This window comes from Chlorocebus sabaeus, chromosome 28, assembly GCF_047675955.1.
Source record: "Chlorocebus sabaeus isolate Y175 chromosome 28, mChlSab1.0.hap1, whole genome shotgun sequence".
Taxonomy (NCBI): domain Eukaryota; kingdom Metazoa; phylum Chordata; class Mammalia; order Primates; family Cercopithecidae; genus Chlorocebus; species Chlorocebus sabaeus.
Window position 1 is genome coordinate 11884758 of NC_132931.1, and position 6000 is coordinate 11890757.

Below are 6000 nucleotides of genomic sequence, written 5' to 3' on the forward strand. Positions count from 1 at the left end.
AATATTTTGTAGAGACCCGGTTTTGCCATGTTGCCCAGGCTTCTCTGGAACTTCTGAACTGAAGCGTGTGCCTGCAGTCCCAGCTACTCAGGAAGCTGAGGCAAGAGGTTCGCTTGAACCTGGGAGGCAGAGGTTGCAGTGAGCTGAGATTGCACCACTGCACTCCAGCCAGGGCGACAGAAAGAGACTCTGTCTCAGGAAAAAAAAAAAAAAAAAGTTTTCAGGGTCAGTTATAAGCACTCCCTTGTATACCCTGGCCTGTCCGTCACTGAACTCTGTTTCTGTAAATCTCAACCTCCACCTTACCCTGCTACTCTGTGGTTTTGCCTTGGACCTTGTCTTCATCAATGACTGCAGCCCCGCCTCTTCAGTTCACCTCTTCTACTGCGCTTATTAAAGAAATAATCTGACTCTTGTTAAAACAGTAAGTCAGATTTATTCAGGACTATTTTGATTGGCACCAAGATGGTGGCGAGGAGCTGGGTGTGGTGGCTCACGCCTGTAATCTCAGCACTTTGGAAGACTGAGGCAGGAGGATCACTTGAGCCCAAGAGCTCCAGACTAGCCTGGGCAATATAGTGGGACCTCATCTCTACAAAATTTTTTTTTTTTAAATTGGGCCAGGTGCAGTGGCTCACACCTGTAATCCCAGCACTTTCAGAGGCCGAGGTGGGCGGATCACGAGGTCAGGAGATTGTGACCATCCTGGCCAACATGGTGAAACCCCGTCTCTACTAAAAATACAAAAATTAGCTGGGCGTGGTGGCACGCACCTGTAATCCCAGCTACTGGGGAGGCTGAGGCAGGAGAATCGCTTTAACACGGAAGGCAGAGGTTGTGGTGAGCTGAGATCGCGCCACTGCACTCCAGCCTGGGCAACAAGAGCAAAACTCCATCTCAAAAAAACACAAAAAAAAAGAAGAAAAGAAAACAATTAGCCAGGCGTGGTGGTGCACGCCTGTTGTCCCAGCTCCTCAGGAGGCTGAAACTGGAAGATCCCTTGAGCCCAGGAGGTTGAGTGAGCTATAGTGCCACTGCACTCGAGTCTGGGTGACAGAGTGAGACGCTGTCTCAAACAAACAAAAAAGACTGTGGCAAGGTGTAGTGGCTTGCACCTGTAATCCCAGCACTTTGGGAGGCTGAGGCAGAAGGGTCATTTGAGACCAGGAGTTCGAGACCAGTGTGGGCAACACAGAAGACACTATCTCTAATTTTTTTTTAAATCAGCTGGGCGTAGTGGCACACACCTGTAGTCCCAGCTACTCGGGAGGCTGAGGTAGGAGGATGGAGGCTGCGATGAGCTATGATCCTATGACTGCACGCCCATCTGGGCGATACAGCAAGACCTTACCTCAATAAAAAGAAAGAAAAGGAAGGAATGAATGAAGGAAGGAAAGACGGGAGGGAGGGAGGGAGGGAAAGAAGGAGGGAGGAAGGGAAGGAAAATAAGGAGGCTGGGAGTTGTGGCTCATGCCTGTAATCCCAGCACTTTGGGAGGCCAAGGCAGGCAGATCACTTAAGGTCAGGAGTTCAAGACCAGCCTGACCAACATGGGGAAACCCTGTCTCTACTAAAAATACAAAAATTAGCCAGCATGATGGCAGGCTTCTGTAGTCCCAGCTACTCGGGAGGCTGACATGGGAGAATCACTTGAACCTGGGGTGCAGAGGTTACAGTGAGCTGAGATCACACTATTGCACTCCAGCCTGGGTGACAAAGCAAGACTCTATTGCAAAAAAAAAAAAAAAAAAAAAAAAAAAAAAAGGGAAGGGAGGATGTTGGGGAGGGAGAGAAGGGACACAGTAGAAAGAGGGTAAGATCGATGAAAATTTTAGTCAGTCTCCTCTAGGTCATCTTTTTTTTTTTTTTTTTTTTTTTTTTTTTTTTTGAGACAGAGTCTCCCTCTATTGCCCAAGGCTGTAGTGTGGTGGCATGATCTTGGCTCACTGCAACCTCCCCATCCCAGGTTCAATTGTTTCTCCTGCCTCAGCCTTGGAGTAGCTGGGACTACAGGTGTCTGCCACCATGCCTGGTTAGTTTTTGTATTTTTAGCAGAGATGGCATTTCACCATGTTCTCCAGGCTGGTCTCAAACTCCTGACCTCAGTTGATCCACCCACCTCGGCCTCCCAAAGTGCTGGGATTACAGGCGTGAGCCACTGCGCCAGGCCTGGGTCCTCTTGACTGGGTCTCTCAATGTTGTGTTCCACTCCCTCCACGTCCCACTGCCTTGCCAGGTCTGCCTAGCCCAGTTTAGAGTGAATCTGGGAGGTTGAGGCTACAGTGAGCTGTGATCACACCACTGCACTCCAACCTGGATGACAGAGCAAGACCCCACTAAAAAAAATTTAAAAGACATTTAAGCTAGGTAAGAAGGGAAGTGAAGGCCGGGCCCAGTGGCTCACGCCTGTAATCCCAGCACTTTGGGAGGCCGAAGCAGGAGGATCACTTGAAGTCAGGAGTTCAAGACCAGCCTGGCCATCATGGTGAAACCCCGTCTCTACTAAAACTACAAAAATTAGCTGGGCCTGGTGGTGCACGCCTGTAATCCCAGCTACTCGGGAAGCTGAGGCGCTCCCACCAAGGCGACAGGGCAAGAGTCCATCTCAAAAAAAAACACAAAAAACTAACCAAACACTCTCCTTATATTAGTTGTCTATCCTAGCTCACTCTCTTTTTTCTCCTTCCTTCCTTCTTTCCTTCCTTTCTTTCTCTTTCTTTCCTTCTTTCTTTTTTTTTTTTTTTTTTTTTTGAGACAGTCGCACTCTGTCGCCCAGGCTGGAGTGAAGTGGCCGGATCTCGGCTCACTGCAAGCTCCGTGTCCCGGGTTTACACCATTGTCCTGCCTCAGTCTCCCGAGTAGCTGGGACTACAGGCGCCCGCCAACTCGCCCAGCTAGTTTTTTGTATTTTTTAGTAGAGACGGGGTTTCACCATGTTAGCCAGGATGGTCTCGATCTCCTGACCTCGTGATCCGCCCGTCTCGGCCTCCCAAAGTGCTGGGATTACAGGCTTGAGCCACCGCGCCCGGCCCCTTTCTTTCTTTCTTTTTTTTTTTTTTTTTTTTTTTTTTTTTTTTTTTTTTTTTTGAGAAGGAGTCTCGCTCTGCCGCCCAGGCTGGAGTGCAGTGGCCGGATCTCGGCTCACTGCAAGCTCCGCCTCCCGGTTTCACGCCATTCTCCTGCCTCAGCCTCCCGAGTAGCTGGGACTACAGGCGCCCACCACCGCGCCCGGCTAATTTTTTGTAGTTTTAGTAGAGACGGGGTTTCACCGTGATAGCCAGGATGGTCTCGATCTCCTGACCTTGTGATCCGCCCGTCTCGGCCTCCCAAAGTGCTGGGATTACAGGCTTGAGCCACCGCGCCCGGCCGCTTTCTTTCTTGATGGAGTCGCGCTCTGTTGCCCAGGCTGGAGTGCAGTGGCACGATCTCGGCTCACTGCAGGCTCTGCCTCCCGGGTTCAAGTGATTCTCCTGCCTCAGCCTCCCAAGTAGCTGGGACTACAGGCACCCGCCACCACGCCCAGATAATTTTTTGTATTTTTAGTAGAGACGGGGTTTCACCGTGTTAGCCAGGATGGTCTCGATCTCCTGACCTCGTGATCTACCCGCCTTGGCCTCCCAAAGTGCTGGGATCACAGGCATGAGCCACCGCACCCGGCCTTTTTTAAAATTTTTATGTAAACGGAGTCTCACTGTCACCCAGGGCTGGAGTGCAGTGGCACAATCTCGGCTCACTACAACCTCTGCCTCCTGGGTTCAAGCAATTCTTCTGCCTCAGCCTCCCAAGTAGCTGAGACTACAGGCACACACCACCACACCCGGCTAATTTTTGTATTTTTAATAGAGACGGGGTTTCACCATGTTGGCCAGGATGGTCTCAATCTCTTGACCTTGTCATCTGCCCACCTTGGGCTCCCAAAGTGCTGGGATTACAGGCATGTGCCACCATCCCCAGCCTATCCTGGCTCTTTTTAATCCCTTCCTCTCACTTCTTTCTTTTACTTTTTTTTTTTTTTTTTTTTTTTTTTTTTTTTTTTTTTTTTTTTTTTGAGGCAGAGTATCGCTCTGCCACCCAGGCTGGAGTGCAGTGGCACAATCTCAGCTCACTGCAACCTCCCCCTTCCAGGTTCAAGCAATTCTTCTGTCTCAGCCTCCCAAGTAGCTGGGATTACAGGTGCCCACCACCACACCCGGCTAATTTTTGTATTTTTAGTAGAGACAGGGTTTCATCATATTGGTCAGGCTATTCTCAAACTCTCGACCTCAGGTGATCCACCCGCCTCGGCCTCCCAAAGTGCTAGGATTACAGGCGTGAGCTAGCACGCCCAGCCCTTTCTTTCTTTTTCAATTAACTGGCCTCCAAAATTGATAACTCTCACTTTTTCTTTTTTTTTTTTTTTTTTTTTTTTTGAGACGGAGTCTCGCTTTGTCGCCCAGGCTGGAGTGCAGTGGCGCGATCTCGGCTCACTGCAAGCTCCGCCTCCCGGGTTCCCGCCATTCTCCTGCCTCAGCCTCCTGAGTAGCTGGGACTACAGGCGCCCGCCACCTCGCCCGGCTAATTTTTTGTATTTCTTAGTAGAGATGGGGTTTCACCATGTTAGCCAGGATGATCTCGATCTCCTGACCGCGTGATCCACCCGTCTCGGCCTCCCAAAGTGCTGGGATTACAGGCTTGAGCCACCGCGCCCGGCCAACTCTCACTTTTTCTTAAGCCCCACTACACTTTGGGTTTTTGCCCTTCTGCAAAATGGAAAGTGCGCAGCAAGTCACCCATGCTTTCCACTTGGTCGAGGCAATGACCTCTGTTCAGTCCTCATTTTACTAAACAACCAGCATTATTTGACAGACGTGCTCATTACCTTCTCCTTAGAACACTTTGCTCACTCAGCCTCTGGGATCCCAAATTCCTTTCACTTCGTCGGCTCTGCTGGTTCTTCCTCATCTCACATCTTAACCTTGGAGCACCCTTAGGTGTTGTAGGAACAGCCGGGAGGCCATAGTGGAACGGCAGCTCCACTGAGGACTAAAGCTCAGTCTTCAGACTCTTTTCTTTTCTTTTTTTTTTTTTTTTTTTTTTTTTGAGACGGAGTCTCGCTCTGTGCCCCAGGCTGGAGTGCAGTGGCGCAATCTCGGCTCACTGCAAGCTCCGCCTCCCGGGTTCACGCCATTCTCCTGCCTCAGCCTCCCGAGTAGCTGGGACTACAGGCGCCCGCCACTGCGCCCGGCTAATTTTTTTGTATTTTTTAGTAGAGACGGGGTTTCACCATGGTCTCGATCTCCTGACCTTGTGATCCGCCCGCCTCGGCCTCCCAAAGTGCTGGGATTACAGGCGTGAGCCACCGCGCCCGGCCCAGACTCTTTTCAACAATTTTTTTTTTTTTTTTTTTGAGCGGAGTCTTGCTCTGTTGCCCAGGCTGGAGTGCAGTGGCACGATCTCAGCTCACTGCAACCTCTGCCTCCCGGGTTCAAGCGATTCTCCTGCCTCAGCCTCCCAGGTAGCTGGGACTAAGGTGCCTGCCACCATGCCTGGCTAATTTTTGTGTTTTTAGTAGAGGTGGGGTTTCACCATATTGGCCAGGTTGGTCTCGAACACCTGACCTCGTGATCCACCCGCCTCGGCCTCCCAAAGTGCCGAGATTACAGGTGTGAGCCACTGCGCCCGACCTCTTTTCAACATTTATACCCACTCCCTTCACGATCTCATCCAGTCTCATAGTTCTATTTTTTTCTGTATTTATGTATTATTTATTTATTTTTGAGACTTGGTCTCACTCTGTCGCCTAGGCTGGAGTACACTGGCACCATCATAGCTCGCAGCAACCTCTATCTCCCAGGCTCAAGCAATCCTCCTGCCTCAGCCTCCTGACAGGCACATGCACCCATGCTGAGCTATTTTTTATTTTTTGTAGAGACAGGTTCTCACTATGTTGCCCAGGCTGGTCTTGAACTGATGGGCTCAGGTAATCCTCCCACCTCAGCCTCCCAAAATGCTGGGATTACA